Genomic DNA, 23,983 nt, shown 5'->3' on the forward strand with positions numbered 1-23,983 from the left:
GTAAGTAAAGTTGTTTAGTAATTAATTAGGCTGTTTAATTAGTTAATTTAGTATTTGATAAGGGCGTTCCTAACGCACTTTATGACTTTCTTTTGGCTTGTTTTGGCTCTCCTTTTCCCCTTTTCTTCCCTCTTTCCCCATACTTTTCCCTTCTATTTCATTCACTTGATCATGCTCGATCATAGTGACATTTTGCTAGATTTTCGATCTATTTTGATCGAATTTCTAGCACATATGCTTTCACCATGTTTGCTCGTGTTTTTATTGCAGGTATGACCCTTTTCAGGGTCGAGTAATGCGAGACATGGCACAAGGGAACGAGCTAGAGGATGAGAGGGAGCATGAGGTGCGCCTATAGCTCCCCCGCACACGATGTTGCGCCCGCACATTCTGCTGGTGCGCCCGCACCATCGACTTATTATGAGACACATTACAGACGACTTCGGTGCGCCCGCACCAAACACAAGGTGCGCCATCACCAACCAATGGTACGCCCGCACCTGAGGTATGGTGCGCCCGCACCTCTTTATGGTGCGCCCGCACCATGCGTTCCGGAATGAAAAATTCGATCATTAAACCCTTTTTCTTTTAGTTTTAGACTTACGCTTTATTCTAGTTTTACACAATATTTTAGGGTTTTGTATTAGAGAGAAAAACTTAGTTTCATTGATAATTGAGATTAGTGATCATAGTTTGTGATTCGATTTACATTCAAGGTACTTTTCATTCAATTCAATTCAAAGTTTTAGTTTTTATTTCATTCTCTTTGTTTGTTTATGTTATTATTTAGATCTTTATTCTCTTAGTTTATAATTGCGATTTTACATTAGTTTAATCATTATTAATCATGTTTAGCCTTAGAATAGTCATAGATTCATTGTTTAATTGCTTTAACTCCATGATTAGTGAGTAGTTTCATAATCTAGGGTTAGGGTGAAAGTATGAATTAGGGTTTTAAATATGATGTTGATGTGATTGTGATGTATGGAGAAGTTTATGCATTGATCTTGGTGTTTTGAGACCTTAGGATAGATATTGATCACATTTATACTTTGGTATTTTGATTTCAAAGTTCTTAAATCGGATTTTGAACTCTTTTATCATCCCCAAGAATCAACTTAATTTCTAACCAAGATATTGGATGGAAATTAAGGGGATCCTTCATTAGGGGTTTTCCAAACTTATTGAATCTCTTAATCAATTAACTAAAGACCATTCGAGAGAGGATTTAGTTGATTGATTAAGTGATTACTCTTGAGGACCATTCGAGAGAGGACTCAAGTAATTTAGAGGAGAACTAAACCTTGCATAATCGTCTTTGTTCTTCACAATCGCATTAACAATCATCATCCGTTCTTATTCATACTAGTAACCTTAACTCTAGTGTCTTTTATTTGATATTTAAACTCGTGATATTTGCTTGTTCTAGTTGTTAGTTAGTCTTAATTGTTACCAAAATCTTTCAAACCCCAAATACCTTTCAATTAGGTAGTCATGACTTGATAGACTTTAATCAATCCCATTTTCCCTGTGGATCGACCCTTGACTTGCCCTTACTATTCTCTTAGTAATTGCTTGTTAGGACTTATAAATATTGTTTGGAAAGCGGTTCTTAGTGCCTTAACGACACACTAAAAACCTCTTATCAAAATGGCGCCGTTGCCGGGGAATTGTGCTATTGATTGAAGTATATTTTAGTTTAGTTTGCTTAGTTGATTTTTCTTTTATTTTCTTTTTAACTGTGGTTGTTATTTGCTAATCCTCTGCTTAGCTTTGTTGTGTTACATGAGAAGAAGAACTCACGGTTCACCCACATTGCCTCTAGATCTGAAATCGACCGTACTTGCGAAAGCTTCGGAAGAATTTGGAAAATTTGACTTTGGGTTCCGAGCCTTCTTCACCAATCTCAAGTACATCAAGTGAAGTTGAATCAGAAATGGGTGAAGCAAATCCACAACTGTTTAGGGATTTCGGAAATCCGGGTTCCTATGTTCTTCAAGGTGGAATTCGACTCCCACCACCACTACAAATTTCAGCATTCACCCTCAGTATACTCGGATGGTGAAAGCAGAGCAGTTTTGTGGGGGGTCAGATGAAGATCCTCTAGACCATCTCGACAGGTTTCTTGAGATCTGTGCCATGATAACAACTAATGATGTCTCTCCTGACTACATCAAGATGCACTTGTTCCGGTCCTCTCTTACCGGAAAAGCAAAGTCATGGCTCAAGAGCTTGCCTGCTAATTCCCTCACTACATGGGAAGAAGTCACAATGGCCTTCTTGAAGAAATACTTCCCGGAGTGGAAGACTGCGGACATAAGGAGGAAGATCTCCTCTTTGAGCAAGAGAACGATGAGACACTTGCCGAAGCTTGGGAGCGGTTCAAGGAGATGATCCGTTCATGCCCACACCATGAGTTCAACAAGAATCTACTCATGCGATTTTTCTATGATGGTCTTGATCCGATTTCACGGGCCAACCTTGATGCTGGAGCGGGAGGTCAACTATCTAAGATCCCGCAAGAACAACTTGAGTCCACAATTGAGGAAGTGATCAAGAACTACTCATGGGGTGGAAGACGAAGAGGTGCTCAACCTAAGAAGAGCGGAAAGTTTGAAATTGACCCCATGGATCAAATTCAAGCCAAGATGGACCAACTCGACAAGAAGCTCTCCAAGATCAATCTTGCATCGTCTACTCCTTCACAGGTAAACTCTTTTTCTTGTGATATTTGTGGTGGTACTAACCATGATACTTCTTATTGTGGAGGTACCCATTCGGAGCATGTGGCGGCAATAATTCAAGAGGAGATGGATATCAAGGAAACCAAGGGTATAGGAACAATCAACAAGGAGGTTGGAGACAACCTCAACAAAACTACACCCAAGGATTCAACCAACCTCAACAAGGATGGAATCAACCTCAACAAGGGTACAACCAAGCTCACAACCAAGGGTTTGCGCAAGGGTATAACCAAAACCAAAACTATAACCAAGGTGGTTCCTCCTCACAAGGGTCCAACACTTACCAAGCTCCACATCAAAGGACCAACAACCCAAAACCTCCCTCCAATCTTCCATTCCCCAAACAAAATCCCGAACCTACACCATCTCCGATCCAACCTCTCTCCAAATTCTCCAACAACTCCAATCCATGAACCAAATTCTCCAAAACCATGAGCAAAGGTTTCAAGAGCTACAAGCCCACAACAAAATGCTTGAAACCCAAATTGCCCAAGTAGCTGAGAAAACCCTCACCCCCACAAATCAACTTCCAGGCCAACCCATCCTAACCCCAACCTCCATCAAGCCAAAGCCATTCATTTGAGGTCGGCAACAAGCTATGCGGGTCCTAAGATGCCAATGGGGAGTTAGAGACGGATAAAGAAGTTGAGGTTGTTGAGAAGGAGGATGAAGCTGAGGAAACTGAGAAAGAGGAGTTGAGGAGAAAGATGAGTCACATGTTCAAGTTGGTGACAAAAACCATTGCCATCACCTCCACCAACCAAATCTTATGTGCCTCCGGTTCCCTATCCTCATAGGTTGGTAGAGAGAAAGTTGAGTGACAAGTTCACTAAATTTCTCAATGTGATGAAGAGCCTGCAAATCAACATCCCATTCCTTGAGGCTATGTCTCAAATGCCAGCTTATGCTAAGTTCTTGAAAGAGATCCTCTCCAATAAGCGAAAACTTGAAGATGAGCTTATCTCCCTACCTTACCAAGTGAGTGCTCTTGTGCAACGAACTATGCCCAAGAAGCAAAGAGATCCCGGGAGTTTCACCTTGCCGGTGAAGATAGGTGACTTAGAGCCTAAGGGTGCACTGGCCGATCTGGAGCAAGTGTCAATTTGATGCCCTTTCTATTGCAAAGACCTGAAATTTCCTCTTCATCCTACGCGCAAAACGATTCAATTGGCGGACCGCACTGTGAGAGTTCCCTGTGGTGAGTTGGAGGATATACCGATTCAAGTTGGGCATGTGTTTGTACCATGCGACTTTGTGGTGATGGATATGGAGGAAGATCCTGAGACTCCTCTTATTCTGGGAAGAGAAGCTCTAAAGACTTTGGGTGCCGTGATAAACTGCAAAAACGACACAATCACGGTTGAGGTAGCTAATGAGCGGGTGGTGTTTGAGTTCTCTAAGACATTTAAGAGACCTATGATGGAGAGAATTTGCCGGGTAAGCCTAGTGGAAGATGAGGTAGAGGACGCCATGAGTGTGGATAATTCTGGGGACGAGTTGTATGCTACTCTTCCCGACACCCTTAGCTTGGACATGGAAGAGGAAACACAAGATGAGGCGTTTGAGGTTCTAGCTACATCATCCACTGATAAAGAGGAGTGTTCTAAGCCTCCTCCCAAGGTAGAGTTCAAACCCCTTCCCTCCTCTCTTAGATATGTTTTTCTTGATGATGCATGTACTTATCCTGTTATTGTCAATTCGAGTCTTGATGACATTTCTATATCAAACTGATTGGAATTTTGCAAAAATATAAAGATGTCATTGGGTATTCGATTGATGACCTTAAGGGGATAAGCCCTTCTCTTGCTATGCATCGTATCCATCTCATCGATAGTAATGCCTCCTCCATCGAGCATCAGAGAAGGCTCAATCCCAACCTCAAAGAGGTTGTGAAAAAGGAGATCTTGAAACTACGTGACGCGGGAATCATCTATGCTATCTCAGATAGCAAGTGGGTGAGCCCGATTCACGTGGTTCCAAAAAAGGAGGCATGACTATAGTTGAGAATGAGAAAGGAGAAACAATCTCAACTAGGACTGTCACTGGGTGGAGAGTCTGTATTGATTACAGAAAACTGAACAAATCCACCCGGAAAGATCATTTCCCCCTTCCCTTCATTGACCAAATGTTGGAGAGGCTTGCTCGTCATTCACACTTCTGTTTTCTCGATGGTTATTCCGGATTCTTTCAAATCCCCATTCATCCGGATGACCAAGAGAAAACCACCTTTACTTGTCCGTATGGGACATTTGCATATCGAAGGATGCCCTTTGGTTTGTGTAATGCCCCATCCACTTTTCAAAGGTGTATGACAGCAATCTTCTCTGACATGCTAGAAGATTCCATTGAAGTGTTCATGGACGACTTTAGTGTGTGTGGTTCGTCTTTTGACACATGTCTGGTTAATCTTGAATGTGTGTTAAAAAGGTGTCAAGAGACGAACCTCGTCCTGAATTGGGAGAAGTGTCACTTTATGGTCGAGGAAGGCATTGTCTTGGGCATAAAGTGTCGAAAAAGGGTATTGAGTAGATCCGGCAAAGGTTTCGGTTATTGAGAAGCTTCCGCCACCGAACTCGGTGACGGGAGTTCGTGCTTTCCTTGGACATGCTGGTTTTTACCGGCGTTTCATCAAGGATTTCTCTCAAATAGCCAAACCATTGACGAATCTACTTCAAAAAGATGTTGATTTTGAGTTTGATGAGTCTTGTACTAAGGCTTTTGAAACTCTTAAAAAGCCCTTACTTCTGCCCCCATTGTGCAAGCTCCGGATTGGAGCTTGCCTTTTGAACTAATGTGCGATGCTAGTGACTTTTCAGTGGGAGTTGTTCTTGGGCAACGCAAGGAAGGGAGGCTTCATGTGATAGCCTATGCAAGTAGGACTCTGGATGATGCTCAACGGAACTATGCAACTACGGAGAAGGAAATGTTGGCCGTGGTCTTTGCTTTTGACAAGTTCCGTTCCTACTTGACATGTAATAAGGCGGTGGTGTATACGGATCATTCTGCGGTCCGGTATTTGATGAGTAAGAAGGATGCCAAGCCTAGGCTCATTAGGTGGGTGTTGCTTCTTCAGGAGTTTGATTTTGAGATGAAAGAGAAGAAGGGGACGGAGAATGTGGTAGCTGACCATCTTTCTCGCCTCCCTCTTGAAATCTGGAGGAGATTCCTATCGAGGAAGATTTGAGAGAAGAAGCATTGTTCGCCATTCTGAAAATGAGGTTCCATGGTTCGCGATTATGCAATTATTTGGCTTGTGGGATTGAGCCTCATGGTTTTACTTCCCAACAAAGGAAGCGGTTCAAAGAAGTTTCAGGTTCTACTGGGATGACCCGCTCCTTTTTAAGAAGTGTGTGATGGAGTGTTTAGGGGTGTGTTCCTAATCATGAGATGACCTCTGTTTTGATCATTGCCATACTTTGGCATGTGGAGGAACGGTGGAGCAAGCAAAATGTTGCTAAGGTGCTCCAATGTGGTATGTTCTGGCCAACATTGCAAAAGGATGCCCGGGAATTTGTGGTGGCTTGTGATAGATGTCAAAGGAGTGGTGGCATCACAAAGCGACACGAGATGCCTCAACAGAACATTCTTGAGGTTGAGCCGTTTGATGTCTGGGGAGTCGACTTTATGGGTCCATTCGTTCCTTCCTGTGGGAATGTTACATTCTTGTTGCGGTCGACTACGTGACAAATGGGTTGAAGCCATTGCCTCTCCTACCAATGACCATAAGGTAGTCACCAAGCTTTGAAGAAGATCATCTTCCCTCGATTTGGGGTGCCCCGTGTGTTGATCAGTGATGGCGGTTCACACTTCGCCAAAAAGCAATTAGAAGCACTATTGAAGAAATACGGGGTGAATCACAAAGTAGGTCTTCCTTATCACCCCCAAAACCAAGGCCAAGTTGAGGTCTCGAATCGAGAGGTTAAGAATCCTTGAGAGAGTGGTCAATAGGACACGAAAGGATTGGTCTTTGAAGCTTGATGAGCTCTTTGGGCTCTTCGCACGGCTTTCAAGACCCATAGGCACCACTCCCTATCGCCTTGTGTATGGCAGGCATGTCATTTGCCGGTTGAGCTAGAGCACAAGGCTTGGTGGGCAGTTAAGGAGCTCAACATGGATCTTCACTTGGCGGGAGAAGCTCGAAAAGAAAGGCTAGTAGAGCTGGAAGAACTTCGTTTTGACGCTTATGAGAGTTCTAGACTATACAAAGAGCAAACGAAGAAATGGCACGATCACCGGATTCAACAACGAGAATTCCGGGTTGGGGACAAGTCTTGTTGTTCAACTCAAGACTAAAGCTTTTCCCCGGAAAGTTAAAGTCCAAGTGGTCGGGTCCTTTCTCGTGTTGAAGACTACTCCATATGGAGCTTATGAAGTTATGGGTGAGAAGGTCCATTTTGGGTAACGGTCAAAGGTTGAAGTTCTATCATGATTCTCATGCGTTGGTTCAATTGGTTGCTTGATTCTTCGCTCACCTGAGCGACTCTTATGATGGGATATCCTTTTTAGTCAAGCTAAGACTTAAAACAAGCGCTACACGGGAGGCAACCCGTTTCTTTTCTTCCTTTTTATTTTAGTTTATTTTTCTTTTGTTTGTTAGTTAGAATTTTGATTTATCAGTTAGCCATGAGAGCTACATTGGGACATCTGAGTTATTGTGAAAAGTTAAGTGAAATGAGTGATTCGAAAAAGAAAGAGTGAGAAAACAGAAGGTTAGGTTCTCCCGCACCGAGTGGACGTGCGCCCGCACCATTCTAAATTTTTTCGAAAGTTTAGTTTGGTGCGCCCGCACATCTCGTAGGTGCGCCCGCACCTTTCTCTAAAACGTTTTTCAAAACAAAACAGAAGATTTTGTGCTCCCGCACCAAGAAAAAAAAAATTCGAAAAAAAACTCTGGTGGGGCCGCACATTTACATGGTGCGCCCGCACCAAATTCTCCGGAGTTTTTGAGAAAAAAACAGAAGGTTTGGTGCGCCCGCACCAAAAAAAAAAAATTTCGAAAAAAAAACTCTGGTGCGCACATCTACATGGTGCACCCGCACCTAATTCTCCGGAGCTTTTGAGAAAAAAACAGAAGGTTTGGTGCGCCCGTACCTCTAGATGGTGCGCCCGCACCAAACGTTTCTGAAATTTTTTTTTCGATCGGTGCGCCCGCACCAACTCGGCTGGGCAACAAAAATCGCGGGTTTAAACTATTTTCTCGGCCCTCATTCCTCTTCTCCTCATAATTTTCGAAACTTTCTTTCACACTCACTCACTTTCTCTCTCTTGCCCCTCTCTAGATCCGGCCACCACCATCTTTTCCGGCGACTTTCAACGGCAAATCTCACCGGAATTTTCATCATCTTCCTCTCTACACCATTCAAGAGCACAAAAATTGGGATTTTGCAAGGATTTGATTTCTAGGGTTTCGAAATTGGGGATTTTCATCTCCATGCATGTTGGTAACTCTCTTCTAATCCTTGATTTTTCATCAATAATCTAGTAATTTGGAGTTCTAGTGTGTTTTCTTTTAGATTGCATGCTTGTTTTCCATAAATTTTTGATTATTCATGAACTTTGCTCCTATTTGTGTTTGATGTGGTGGTGAACAAGTGTATTTCATGTTGTTTGTGGTATTTTTCATGATTCTCTGAATTTTTGTGAACTACATTGCATGAATTTCTAGTGTTGTTGATTCTTGTGTACCAATTGTGGTTGATTTGGTGAATTTGTCTTGAAAGTATCTTGTAAGTGGTGATACTCTTGATTGTTAGCAACTTGGTTGCTACTAATTGTGGATTGACTAGCTGGTAGATCTTAGAATTAGTTTTTGATTTTCTTTCTTTTTGTGTGTTTCTTTGTGTGGTTTGATTTTTCTTTTGTGTGTTTCTTTGTGTCGAGAGTCCGTTTTGTGGTGTGTCATTGCAGCAGATCATCACTTCTCCTTCCCCTTTTTGCAAAACAAAAATTTTTACCACCATGGGAAGAAGTAGTGGTGAAGGCTCCTCTAGGTCTAAGAGAGCAAAGACCGGGTCCTCTTCACAAGGACCCTCGTCCAGCTCTAATCCCCCTCCCCTCTATGATGTGAAACTTCCCAATGCCGCTCTTAAACAAATTTTTCAACAACTTTCTGAGCGCACGTTTCGTCCCACAAAGTTCTATGACTACACTACCTGCAACTACCTTAACATTGAATCGATGATAAGGGAGATGGCAGGTAATGTCAGGTTATCGGACTTTCTTGACGTCCATGCACCTACTTATGAAACAACCCGAATCTACAACCAACCTAATTAGGAACTAAACACAGCAGAAATCCTAATCCGGGTCATTACCATCACACTCACCACGAGTATGGACCTCAAAAACCTTGGCTTATTAAAACTTTCAGACGGTAATAAATATATTGAAACCTTTAACCTCTAATAAACTATTTAGTGATCCTCAAATATTTTAAAGAACTAGATATGTTACTAAGATTCTACAGAAAATTCGGCAGAGTTCCGTTTGTAATACGGACCGCCTAAAACTTAATTTAGGACTCGCGTCCGATTCGTAATCCTGTATCCTCAAAATCCAGCAACCCAAACAAGTCTAGACTTTACAAACTCAAACCTTTTTAATTCAATTACAAATTAACTATTAACTATAATATTACAAAGTTGATCGTCCTCGCCGCGATACAAATAGTATAAAGCATATAACAAACTTCCAACATCGAACCTTCTTCATTATACATTACCTTCATGTACCTGCATATATCGGGCATGTAGTATCAGCCAAACTGGCTGAGCAAGATTTCATACTAAAAAGCCAAACATATATGCAAGTAAGATAATATTAATCATATCCTACAAATCATTTTTCTTTCAAAACATATAAGTAAAATAACCAACTTTATAAAATCATTTCTTTCTTTCTTTTCCAAAACAAATCCTTTCTTTTCTATTTCTAAATCAAATCCTTTCTATTTCCTTCTTTAAATCAAATCCTTTTTTTTTCTTTTTCTTTTTCTTTCACGAAGAAAGAATCATAAACATAGGGAATGGAACGAACTTTTCTTGCCTTTGGGCTAGCTAGGCCCTCCGGATAACTATAGACAAAGACCCTAGTGTGCACACCCTACATACGGCCAAACCGCAGCAGAAGATCTAAGTCTGAGGTACTGATCAACGTACCCCCCAACTATTCTGTATCTGTAAAGTCGAGACAAACCCGACGAAGTTCCAATTCCTTGAGATACCACTTAAGGTAATCCCCACAACTTTGAAAAACTATTCTTAGAGATACCACATAGGCAATCCAATAACTTTGCAAACATAAAAAGACTATTCGAAATATCTTTCTATAATCTTTCCTTCATTTACGGTTCGGAAACCAAACTTTCTATCTTTGGAGGAGCATCCTCCCATTCAAACCAATCTCAACAAATATTAGATAAAAACCCTTTTAAAACTCTTTTTGTAAACTATAAAAGATACTTTTAAAACTAACCTCCCATCTTTTAAAAGGAACTCAATCAAAATGAGTTTAAAACTTTTATAAAACTCTTCTCGTAACTATAAACGTCTTAATAAGAAATATTACCTTTTAACCTTACCAAACGTATAGGTAAGAAATCGTACCTCTTTGGACTTATAATGTAAACTATAAAAGTTCTGAATATGAAACCTTACCTTTTCGAATCACAGTTAAACAACTATCTCGGTCTAAACGACTCTTTAGTGTAACCGAAAGCTACAATATAAATATATGTACTTCGTAAGTAATAAAAGACTTGGATACAACTAACTTAGTTCACAAAGCAATCAACCTTTCCTAAATTCATATAAAACATCCAACAAACATATCATGTTCTAAAGTCTAACTAAAACCGTCTAACTAAAACCCTTACCAAATTAATTGAAATCATCTTACTTTATATAAAATCAACATTACATAATCATATGTACATATGGTAACTCAAAAGTTCATTATGAAGCAATTATATGAAAAGTAGAGTTTTTAAATCAACTATATAAAATATGAAATTTGGGCAGAAACTTAATATGAGCATAACTTTCTCCTACGAAGTCCAAATCAAGAGTTTCTTGAGCCTATCTTGAGTAAAATTTCAATACGAACAACTTTTGTGAAATAGTACTTTTGCTAAAAATGCCCGTAAATTGCCTTAAAACACAAAAAACGAACCTGAACTAGTAATTCTACGAATTACAGCACACTATATTCAATTCACTTGAACATTAACAAGCTTCCTACTATTCTAAACTAACTACTAAACTCATGAATGAACATTCAACTCAATAAATTCCACACCCAAACTCTGAAAATCGGAAACCCCAATTCAATTTCAATCTTAAAACCCTAACTTTATAAACTTGAGAAAAACTGAAATTAAACCATGAATTCAACTTACCCACAAACAAGGAAGATTAAGGATGAAGGATGAGACACACGAGCAACAACAACAGCGACGAAAAAGAGGAGGAGAGAGAAAACAGAGCAGCAGCAGCAGCAGCAACAACAACGTCACCGGCAGCAACGACCGAAAAAAGGGAAAGGAGGACTCCGGCGAGCTGAAAACGGCCGACAGCACCGCCGGCCTGTAGCCACCGGCACCGACGCGCGAGAAGAGAGAGGAGTAACTGGGTTTTGGTTTTTTTGGGGTTTCTTGAGTGAGGAATCACAAGTGAAAGAAAAAGGAATGGTTTTGTATCATTAAACCGATAACATAATGAAACCAAGGGAAAACCGACTTTGACTTCCTAATTGGGCCAAATTATCTTAAACTTCTCTCCTTATACATATATATATATCTAAAAGAAAACATCTATTTTCCTTTTCAAAATATTAGTTACTATATACTACTATTAAGAGTTTACATTAAAAGTAATTCCACTAAAATATTACCATACGATTAACTAAATAAAGAATATTAGCTATTCACTAATTGCATGGTCAAACTCAATTTCTTTTAAATACGCTCGAGAAATATTATTATATAATAAGGCTAGTAATCATACTTAGCACTTAATAAAATACACTTTAAAATAGGGGTATTACAATATACCACCCTCGCAAAAAATTTCGTCCTCGAAACTTAAAAATAAAACAATGATAAAAAATCCAAATATTTAAAACCAAGAGCCCTAAACTTCGGAATTAAGAGTCAAGCCTACATTTTGCCATCATTTTTGTGTCTCGCTTCAACTCAATGCCTAGGTTCATCGAGGAGCAAAAACTACAAAGGGGCAAACTTGTTGGCATTGAACTCTAATCATTCCATTTCGAGAGATCTCGTTTCAAAACACATCAATTCATTTCTAAACCAAATCAAACTCTTTAATACACAACTTTGAGGCAAATAACTCCACTTTCTCATCATTTTATAACTACCATTTAATCATTTCAAAGATATAACAAACTTTCAAACTTTAATCGGATGAATTCTCCTTCTTTAAACCCAAACAATTAATAATAATATAATAGAGCTTTAATCTAAATCAGAGCTATTAAACTATCCCCTCCTCGAAATGAGTTTTGTCCCAAAACTCTTACCATGCTTACACCGCACACTCTAACTAATCCTTAAAGAAACAGTCACATATTTTCACATAAACACATTGTTACATGGATGAATAGAAAGCCATGTAATCACACAAAGCTCAAAGCATAACAAAACATACTTAAAACAGCGTAACTAATCTCGAGGCGTTTCACGCTTTACTCTCAAAGTAGATCATTTCAAATTCCTACGATGATAAGCGAATCTTTCTCTAACTTCACTAAAAGAAATTCTTCTTACATGAAATCCAAAGAGCGATAATGTAACATTATTATAATAACTATAATATAATAACAGTCACAACTCCATTACAACCAAAACTATTAGACTATTTACCCTTTAAGTAAGTCTTGTCCTCAAATCTTTATCTTACTTCTTTTAAATAAGGAACCAATCATTTACGAATTTCCCATGAAGTAGTTTCCACTTTCCACGTTGGCAAAACAATTCACCTAATTAATACAATAATAGGGGTTATAGACCCACAAACACGCTTCTTATGCGCACTCTTTCATATAATTACCTAAGCATATGGTTTCATGTATATATATAATTACATATATACACATATTTGAATACACGTCAATCACATTAAACAACAACTTCAAATGATTCACATATCATTCATACACAACGTAAAGGCAAGCGCGAACTCTCGACGGCTTGATTTATTTTACTCCTAACTTTTACTCAACTCATTTCTCAACTTATTTAACTCCTATACATGGATATGAAGATCCGTGCGTACCTAAAAACAAACTCCGCTCTGATACCATTTGAAACAACCCGAATCTACAACCAACCTAATTATGAACTAAACACAGCAGAAATCCTAATCCGGGTCATTACCATCACACTCACCACGAGTATGGACCTCAAAAACCTTGCTTATTAAAACTTTAGACGTAATAAATATATTGAAGACCTTAACTCTAATAAACTATTTAAGTGATCCTCAAATATTTTAAACAACTAGATATGTTACTAAGATTCTACAGAAAATTCGGCAGAGTTCCATTTGTAATACGGACCGCCTAAAACTTAATTTAGGACTCGCGTCCGATTCGTAATCCTGTATCCTCAAAATCAGCAACCCAAACAAGTCTAGACTTTACAAACTCAAACCTTTTTAATTCAATTACAAATTAACTATTAACTATAATATTACAAAGTTGATCGTCCTCGCCGCGATACAAATAGTATAAAGCATAAACAAACTTCCAACATCGAACCTTCTTCATTATACATTACCTTCATGTACCTGCATATATCGGCATGTAGTATCAGCCAAACTGGCTGAGCAAGATTTCATACTAAAAGCCAAACATATATGCAGGTAAGAATATTAATCATATCCTACAAATCATTTTTCTTTCAAAACATATAATAAAATACCAACTTTATAAAATCATTTCTTTCTTTCTTTTCCAAAACAAATCCTTTCTTTTCTATTTCTAAATCAAATCCTTTCTATTTCCTTCTTTAAATCAAATCCTTTCTTTTTCTTTTTCTTTTTCTTTCACGAAGAAAGAATCATAAACCTAGGGAATGGAACGAACTTTTCTTGCCTTTGGGCTAGCTAGGCCCTCCGGATAACTATAGACAAAGACCCCTAGTGTGCACACCCTACATACGGCCAAACCGCAGCAGAAGATCTAAGTCTGAGGTACTGATCAACGTACCCCCAACTATTTTGTATCTGTAAAGTCGAGACAAACCCGACGAAGTTCCAATTCCTTGAGATACCACTTAAGGTAATCCCCACAACTTTGAAAACACAAAACTATTCTTAGAGATACCACATAGGCAATCCAATAACTTTGCAAACATAAAAAAACTATTCGAAATATCTTTCTATAATCTTTCCTTCATTTACGGTTCGGAAACCAAACTTTCTATCTTTGGAGGAGCATCCTCCCATTCAAACCAATCTCAACAAATATTAGATAAAAACCCTTTTAAAACTCTTTTTGTAAACTATAAAAGATACTTTTAAAACTAACTCCCTCTTTTAAAAGGAACTCAATCAAAATGAGTTTAAAACTTTTATAAAACTCTTCTCGTAACTATAAACGTCTTAATAAGAAATATTACCTTTTAACCTTACCAAACGTATAGGTAAGAAATCGTACCTCTTTGGACTTATAATGTAAACTATAAAAGTTCTGAATATGAAACCTTACCTTTTCGAATCACAGTTAAACAACTATCTCGGTCTAAACGACTCTTTAGTGTAACCGAAAGCTACAATATAAATATATGTACTTCGTAAGTAATAAAAGACTTGGATACAACTAACTTAGTTCACAAAGCAATCAACCTTTCCTAAATTCATATAAAACATCCAACAAACATATCATGTTCTAACGTCTAACTAAAACCGTCTAACTAAAACCCTTACCAAATTAATTGAAATCATCTTACTTTATATAAAATCAACATTACATAATCATATGTACATATGGTAACTCAAAAGTTCATTATGAAGCAATTATATGAAAAGTAGAGTTTTTAAATCAACTATATAAAATATGAAATTTGGGCAGAAACTTAATATGAGCATAACTTTCTCCTACGAAGTCCAAATCAAGAGTTTCTTGAGCCTATCTTGAGTAAAATTTCAATACGAACAACTTTTGTGAAATAGTACTTTTGCTAAAAATGCCCGTAAATTGCCTAAAAACACAAAAAAAACTGAACTGAACTAAATTCTACGAATTACAGCACACTATATTCAATTCACTTGAACATTAACAAGCTTCCTACTATTCTAAACTAACTATTAAACTCATGAATGAACATTCAACTCAATAAATTCCACACCCAAACTTTGAAAATCAGAAACCCCAATTCAATTTCAATCTTAAAACCCTAACTTTATAAACTTGAGAAAAACTGAAATTAAACCATGAATTCAACTTACCCACAAACAAGGAAGATTAAGGATGAAGGATGAGACACACGAGCAACAACAACAGCGACGAAAAAGAGGAGGAGAGAGAAAACAGAGCAGCAGCAGCAGCAACAACAACGTCACCGGCAGCAACGACCGAACAAAGGGAAAGGAGGACTCCGGCGAGCTGAAAACGGCCGACAGCACCGCCGGCCTGTAGCCACCGGCACCGACGCGCGAGAAGAGAGAGGAGTAACTGGGTTTTGGTTTTTTTGGGGTTTCTTGAGTGAGGAATCACAAGTGAAAGAAAAAGGAATGGTTTTGTATCATTAAACCGACAACATAATGAAACCAAGGGAAAACCGACTTTGACTTCCTAATTGGGCCAAATTATCTTAAACTTCTCTCCTTATACATATATATATATATATATATATATATATATATATATATATATATATATATATATATATATATATATATATATATATATATATATATATTATATATATATATATATATATCTAAAGAAAACATCTATTTTCCTTTTCAAAATATTAGTTACTATATACTTACTATTAAGAGTTTACATTAAAAGTAATTCCACTAAAATATTACCATACGATTAACTAAATAAAGAATATTAGCTATTCACTAATTGCATGGTCAAACTCAATTTCTTTTAAATACGCTCGAGAAATATTATTATATAATAAGGCTAGTAATCATACTTAGCACTTAATAAAATACACTTTAAAATAGGGGTATTACAGCTCATTTGAAACAACCCGAATCTACAACCAACCTAATTAGGAACTAAACACAGCGGAAATCCTAATCCGGGTCATTACCATCACACTCACCACGAGTATGGACCTCAAAAACCTTGATTTATTAAAACTTTCAGACGGTATTAAATATATTGAAACCTTTAACCTCTAATAAACTATTTAGAGATCCTCAAATATTTTAAACAACTAGATATGTTACTAAGATTCTACAGAAAATTCGGCAGAGTTCCGTTTGTAATACGGACCGCCTAAAACTTAATTTAGGACTCGCGTCCGATTCGTAATCCTGTATCCTCAAAATCCAGCAACCCAAACAAGTCTAGACTTTACAAAATCAAACCTTTTTAATTCAATTACAAATTAACTATTAACTATAATATTACAATGTTGATCGTCCTCGCCGCGATACAAATAGTATAAAGCATATAACAAACTTCCAACATCGAACCTTCTTCATTATACATTACCTTCATGTACCTGCATATATCAGGCATGTAGTATCAGCCAAACTGGCTGAGCAAGATTTCATACTGAAAAGCCAACATATATGCAGGTAGGATAATATTAATCATATCCTACAAATCATTTTTCTTTCAAAACATATAAGTAAAATAACCAACTTTATAAAATCATTTCTTTCTTTCTTTTCCAAAACAAATCCTTTCTTTTCTCTTTCTAAATCAAATCCTTTCTATTTCCTTCTTTAAATCAAATCCTTTCTTTTTCTTTTTCTTTCACGAAGAAAGAATCATAAACCTAGGGAATGGAACGAACTTTTCTTGCCTTTGGGCTAGCTAGGCCCTCCGGATAACTATAGACAAAGACCCCTAGTGTGCACACCCTACATACGGCCAAACCGCAGCAGAAGATCTAAGTCTGAGTTACTGATCAACGTACCCCCCAACTATTCTGTATCTGTAAAGTCGAGACAAACCCGACGAAGTTCCAATTCCTTGAGATACCACTTAAGGTAATCCCCACAACTTTGAAAACACAAAACTATTCTTAGAGATACCACGTAGGCAATCCAATAACTTTGCAAACATAAAAAAACTATTCGAAATATCTTTCTATAATCTTTCCTTCATTTACGGTTCGGAAACCAAACTTTCTATCTTTGGAGGAGCATCCTCCCATTCAAACCAATCTCAACAAATATTAGATAAAAACCCTTTTAAAACTCTTTTTGTAAACTATAAAAGATACTTTTAAAACTAACCTCCCATCTTTTAAAAGGAACTCAATCAAAATGAGTTTTAAAACTTTTATAAAACTCTTCTCGTAACTATAAACGTCTTAATAAGAAATATTACCTTTTAACCTTACCAAACGTATAGGTAAGAAATCGTACCTCTTTGGACTTATAATGTAAACTATAAAAGTTCTGAATATGAAACCTTACCTTTTTGAATCACAGTTAAAAAACTATCTCGGTCTAAACGACTCTTTAGTGTAACCGAAAGCTACAATATAAATATATGTACTTCGTAAGTAATAAAAGACTTGGATACAACTAACTTAGTTCACAAAGCAATCAACCTTTCCTAAATTCATATAAAACATCCAACAAACATATCATGTTCTAATGTCTAACTAAAACCGTCTAACTAAAACCCTTACCAAATTAATTGATGTTGAACCCTAGTTTTGATAATGACAAAGAAACAAAGGAACAAACTAAGTAGTGAACTAATGAATTATTTAAGTGTATGGTGTCTAAGGTATCAATGCAAGGAACTGAGAGAATACAAAGTCAATGAAGAAGTCAAGAGAGGATTTCAAAGGCTAAGTAAAGAAGTTTCTATGTTGATACTGGAGCAAGCATTGGATCAAGAATAATAGAAGCTAGGCGTTTTATTTTCTAGTTCCAATGTAAAGGAACAAAGAAAGAATGGTAAGGAACTGTGGCAGAATATTTGAGAATGAAGCGTTTGTTCCTCTGTAAGGAAAAACTCAGTGGCACTTGTAAATATGTTAAAGGAACTGAACTATATATAAGGAACTATACTTAGGCGTTGTACTTTAGTTGTAACGGTTAAAAAGATAATGGAGTAAGTCATGCATAGATTATAGGAAATTAGTTATTTCTAATTTCAAATGATAAATCAGTTTTAAAAAAGAAAATCTGTTTTGGAAAGATATTATTTTTCGGAAAATAAGAAATAAATATCCGGTTGTTAGAAAGATTTTATTTCAAAGATATTATTTTCTTAAAGATTAGAAATTCAGATTTAAAGATAAAAAGAGTTTAATAAAACTGATTTTCGAATAATGTTGAAGGAACTCCTATTATTTAGGAGTAATGGCTGCATTTTATCCACGTTCATTTATGTTCATGGGATCATGGGACATGATGTAAAACGTGTTCCTTAGGGGAAGGACATCATGGGTAAATGGATTAAAACGTGTACTCTAACATTACCTACGTTCTTCATGATTACCACTATAAATATAGAAGTCTAGATAAGTTCCAAAGTGTGTCTGACTAAGTAATTAAGTGAGTTTAACTTATTAAGTGTCAGTGCCTTCATTCTCTCATAATAGCCATTTGTTCTTTGCCTTCTTACTCTAATTCCACTAAGCTTATTTCGATCAATTGTATTTTGGTTTTTGGGGTAAGGGAACTTTGAGTGAAGTTCTGTAAGAGAAAGGCTTTGAGTGAAGCTTGTATGTGTGAGAAAACTTCGAGTGAAGTTGAGAGGAACTGCTGTTAAGGGAACAGTGGTTCAGGAACTTGAGTTTAGGAACTCAAGGTAGGGCTCGAGTTAGAATTAGGTTGTAACAGAGTTGTTTGGCCTAATTAGTGAAAGTGTTGAGTTTAAAATCCCTAGTGGTCGAGGTTGTTTCTTCTTGTTGGGCCCAAGAAGTTTTTCCTCGTAAAAATCCCTTGTGTTCCTTTAGCTTGTTTATTCGTTTAAGTTTTAATTTCCGCAAAAAGTTACGTTTATTTCTACACCTACAATTCACCCCCCCTCTTGTAGTGTTCCTAGGGAAATAACAATTGAAATCATCTTACTTTATATAAAGTCAACATTACATAATCATATGTACATATGGTAACTCAAAAGTTCATTATGAAGCAATTATATGAAAAGTAGAGTTTTTAAATCTGTATAAAATATGAAATTTGGGCAGAAACTTAATATGAGCATAACTTTCTCCTACGAAGTCCAAATCAAGAGTTTCTTGAGCCTATCTTGAGTAAAATTTCAATACGAACAACTTTTGTGAAATAGTACTTTTGCTAAAAATGCCCGTAAATTGCCTAAAAACACAAAATACGAACCTGAACTAGTAATTCTACGAATTACAGCACACTATATTCAATTCACTTGAACATTAACAAGCTTCCTACTATTCTAAACTAACTATTAAACTCATGAATGAACATTCAACTCAATAAATTCCACACCCAACTCTGAAAATCGGAAACCCCAATTCAATTTCAATCTAAAAACCCTAACTTTATAAACTTGAGAAAAACTGAAATTAAACCATGAATTCAACTTACCCACAAACAAGGAAGATTAAGGATGAAGGATGAGACACACGAGCAACAACAACAGCGACGAAAAAGAGGGGGATAGAGAAAACAGAGCAGCAGCAACAACAACGTCACCGGCAGCAACGACCGAACAAAGGGAAAGGAGGACTCCGGCGAGCTGAAAACGGCCGACAGCACCGCCGGCCTGTAGCCACTGGCACCGACGCGCGAGAAGAGAGAGGAGTAACTGGGTTTTGGTTTTTTTGGGGTTTCTTGAGGTAGGAATCACAAGTGAAAGAAAAAGGAATGGTTTTGTATCATTAAACCGACAACATAATGAAACCAAGGGAAAACCGACTTTGACTTCTTAATTGGGCCAAATTATCTTAAACTTCTCCCCTTATATATATATATATATATATATATATATAATATATATATATATATATATATATATATATATATATATTATTATATAATATATATATATAAATATATATATAATATAAGAAAACATCTATTTTCCTTTTCAAAATATTAGTTACTATATACTACTATTAAGAGTTTACATTAAAAGTAATTCCACTAAAATATTACCATACGATTAACTAAATAAAGAATATTAGCTATTAACTAATTGCATGGTCAAACTCAATTTCTTTTAAATACGCTCGAGAAATATTATTATATAATAAGGCTAGTAATCATACTTAGCACTTAATAAAATACACTTTAAAATAGGGGTATTACAGCTCATTTGAAACAACCCGAATCTACAACCAACCTAATTAGGAACTAAACACAACGGAAATCCTAATCCGGGTCATTACCATCACACTCACCACGAGTATCGACCTCAAAAACCTTGATTTATTAAAACTTTCAGACGGTAATAAATATATTGAAACCTTTAACCTCTAATAAACTATTTAGTGATCCTCAAATATTTTAAACAACTAGATATGTTACTAAGATTCTACAGAAAATTCGGCAGAGTTCCGTTTGTAATACGGACCGCCTAAAACTTAATTTAGGACTCGCGTCCGATTCGTAATCCTGTATCCTCAAAATCCAGCAACCCAAACAAGTCTAGACTTTACAAACTCAAACCTTTTTAATTCAATTACAAATTAACTATTAACTATAATATTACAAAGTTGATCGTCCTCGCCGCGATACAAATAGTATAAAGCATATAACAAACTTCCAACATCGAACCTTCTTCATTATACATTACCTTCATGTACCTGCATATATCAGGCATGTAATATCAGCCAAACTGGCTGAGCAAGATTTCATACTAAAAAGCCAAACATATATGCAGGTAGGATAATATTAATCATATCCTACAAATCATTTTTCTTTCAAAACATATAAGTAAAATAACCAACTTTATAAAATCATTTCTTTCTTTCTTTTCCAAAACAAATCCTTTCCTTTCTATTTCTAAATCAAATCCTTTCTATTTCCTTCTTTAAATCAAATCCTTTCTTTTTCTTTTTCTTTCACGAAGAAAGAATCATAAACCTAGGGAATGGAACGAACTTTCCTTGCCTTTGGGCTAGCTAGGCCCTCCGGATAACTATAGACAAAGACCCCTAGTGTGCACACCCTATATACGGCCAAACCGCAGCAGAAGATCTAAGTCTGAGGTACTGATCAACGTACCCCCAACTATTCTGTATCTGTAAAGTCGAGACAAACCCGACGAAGTTCCAATTCCTTGAGATACCACTTAAGGTAATCCCCACAACTTTGAAAACACAAAACTATTCTTAGAGATACCACGTAGGCAATCCAATAACTTTGCAAACATAAAAAAAACTATTCGAAATATCTTTCTATAATCTTTCCTTCATTTACGGTTCGGAAGCCAAACTTTCTATCTTTGGAGGAGCATCCTCCCATTCAAACCAATCTCAACAAATATTAGATAAAAACCCTTTTAAAACTCTTTTTGTAAACTATAAAAGATACTTTTAAAACTAACCTCCCATCTTTTAAAAGGAACTCAATCAAAATGAGTTTAAAACTTTTATAAAACTCTTCTCGTAACTATAAACGTCTTAATAAGAAATATTACCTTTTAACCTTACCAAACGTATAGGTAAGAAATCGTACCTCTTTGGACTTATAATGTAAACTATAAAAGTTCTGAATATGAAACCTTACCTTTTCGAATCACAGTTAAACAACTATCTCGTCTAAACGACTCTTTAGTGTAACCGAAAGCTACAATATAAATATATGTACTTCGTAAGTAATAAAAGACTTGGATACAACTAACTTAGTTCACAAAGCAATCAACCTTTCCTAAATTCATATAAAACATCCAACAAACATATCATGTTCTAACGTCTAACTAAAACCGTCTAACTAAAACCCTTACCAAATTAATTGAATAAAATCAACATTACATAATCATATGTACATATGGTAACTCAAAAGTTCATTATGAAGCAATTATATGAAAAGTAGAGTTTTTAAATCAACTATATAAAATATGAAATTTGGGCAGAAACTTAATATGAGCATAACTTTCTCCTACGAAGTCCAAATCAAGAGTTTCTTGAGCCTATCTTGAGTAAAATTTCAATACGAACAACTTTTGTGAAATAGTACTTTTGCTAAAAATGCCCGTAAATTGCCTAAAAACACAAAAATACGAACCTGAACTAGTAATTCTACGAATTACAGCACACAATATTCAATTCACTTGAACATTAACAAGCTTCCTACTATTCTAAACTAACTATTAAACTCATGAATGAACATTCAACTCAATAAATTCCACACCCAAACTCTGAAAATCGGAAACCCCAATTCAATTTCAATCTAAAAACCCTAACTTTATAAACTTGAGAAAAACTGAAATTAAACCTGAATTCAACTTACCCACAAACAAGGAAGATTAAGGATGAAGGATGAGACACACGAGCAACAACAACAGCGACGAAAAAGAGGGGGATAGAGAAAACAGAGCAGCAGCAACAACAACGTCACCGGCAGCAATGACCGAACAAAGGGAAAGGAGGACTCCGGCGAGCTGAAAACGGCCGACAGCACGGCCGGCCTGTAGCCACCGGCACCGACGCGCGAGAAGAGAGAGGAGTAACTGGGTTTTGGTTTTTTTTGGGGTTTCTTGAGTGAGGAATCACAAGTGAAAGAAAAAGGAATGGTTTTGTATCATTAAACCGACAACATAATGAAACCAAGGGAAAACCGACTTTGACTTCCTAATTGGGCGAAATTATCTTAAACTTCTCTCCTTATACATATATATATATATATATATATATCCAAAAGAAAACATCTATTTTCCTTTTCAAAATATTAGTTACTATATACTACTATTAAGAGTTTACATTAAAAGTAATTCCACTAAAATATTACCATAACGATTAACTAAATAAAGAATATTAGCTATTCACTAATTGCATGGTCAAACTCAATTTCTTTTAAATACGCTCGAGAAATATTATTATATAATAAAGCTAGTAATCATACTTAGCACTTAATAAAATACACTTTAAAATAGGGGTATTACAACTTATGATCAACTTACTCTCGAATTCTTGAGTACGTTGAACATAAGTAAGGAGGCGGGCACGGGTGTTCTAGCTATTCAATTTCGTATGTTTAATCAAGCTAGAGCACTCTCCTTCGACGAATTCTGTAAGGCATTTGGGATGGATTCTCGAGCTCCCTGTGATGCTCCTTTGGGCACCATCTGGCAGGGATACAATGAGCAAGAATGGTGGGATAAAATCACCAACGACACGACTCCGTTTCGGACGAATTCGTCCAAAGCGTCGGAGATCATCTATCTTGCTCTCCGTTACTTCCATAGGATGTTGGTTTACACCATCTTTCCTAAATAGGAAGTAGGACAGTTGAGGAAGGACGAGCTGCTGGTTCTTTGGTTGGCCACTGACGGGGTCCACCATAGAGCCCGAATTAACTTTGTTGCGCTCCTCCTTCACCGACTGCAGGAGATTCGGGGGGGAACTATGGTGACTGGGGAGATCCTTTGTGGTGGATTGGTCACCCAGCTAGCGTCCTACCTCGAGTTGGACGATGACCTGGCTCGCTTGGAAGCTAGTGTGCCTACTGTTGGTCAGTCCAACATATTGGATGGTACCAGTCTGCAGCAGATGAAATTTCTGCGCAATTACCAGAAGGAAAACTGCATTTGGCTTGTGGGGGGGCGACCTTACTGTTTTATAGGGCCCGACTTCATCTGGGACCTCCCCGCTAACTGCGAAAATCGTTGGCGGGTTCCCCCTTCCCATGACATCCCACGGGCTTCCCTGAGCCCATCCTACGGAGCGCATTCCACGCGTTCCGAGAGGTCCGAGGCCCGACCACCGCATTCCTGAGAGTGAGGTGGCCGAAGCTTCCTCCTCTCAATCCTTCGACATGGGCTCTCATGGCGCCATAGCCCAGATGCAGGCCTCTCAGGAGGCCAATCACCGTGCGGTTACTGCTACTCTTGCCGGTATCCGCACCGACCTCGACCATGTGTCT

At 37.2% G+C, this 23,983-nt stretch overlaps 3 long non-coding RNA genes and 1 other non-coding gene across 5 annotated transcripts; all 4 read right to left on the reverse strand.

Annotated features, from left to right (window-relative positions):
• Positions 1-2,313: 2,313 nt before the first annotated feature.
• Positions 2,314-2,419, reverse strand: LOC125495317 (small nucleolar RNA R71). Its single transcript, XR_007271958.2, has one exon. It is a non-coding gene; the product is annotated as a small nucleolar RNA R71 (small nucleolar RNA).
• A 6,828-nt stretch (positions 2,420-9,247) lies between these two features.
• LOC125495172 (uncharacterized) lies at positions 9,248-11,397 on the reverse strand. 2 transcript variants are annotated; one of them, XR_007271858.2, is made up of 2 exons: positions 11,140-11,397; positions 9,248-9,475 (listed from the first exon to the last, which is right to left on the reverse strand). It is a non-coding gene; the product is annotated as an uncharacterized LOC125495172 (long non-coding RNA). The 2 variants fall into 2 exon arrangements; XR_007271857.2 differs by lacking the exon at positions 11,140-11,397 and adding an exon at positions 10,400-10,572.
• A 2,001-nt stretch (positions 11,398-13,398) lies between these two features.
• Positions 13,399-14,972, reverse strand: LOC130590596 (uncharacterized). The gene is made up of 2 exons (XR_008968443.1): positions 14,472-14,972; positions 13,399-13,549 (listed from the first exon to the last, which is right to left on the reverse strand). It is a non-coding gene; the product is annotated as an uncharacterized LOC130590596 (long non-coding RNA).
• Positions 14,973-20,475: 5,503 nt separating this feature from the next.
• LOC125495174 (uncharacterized) lies at positions 20,476-22,583 on the reverse strand. The gene is made up of 2 exons (XR_007271861.2): positions 22,352-22,583; positions 20,476-20,703 (listed from the first exon to the last, which is right to left on the reverse strand). It is a non-coding gene; the product is annotated as an uncharacterized LOC125495174 (long non-coding RNA).
• Between the last annotated feature and the right edge of the window lie 1,400 nt (positions 22,584-23,983).

This window comes from Beta vulgaris, chromosome 2 (assembly GCF_026745355.1).
Source record: "Beta vulgaris subsp. vulgaris cultivar EL10 chromosome 2, EL10.2, whole genome shotgun sequence".
Lineage (NCBI taxonomy): Eukaryota > Viridiplantae > Streptophyta > Magnoliopsida > Caryophyllales > Amaranthaceae > Beta > Beta vulgaris.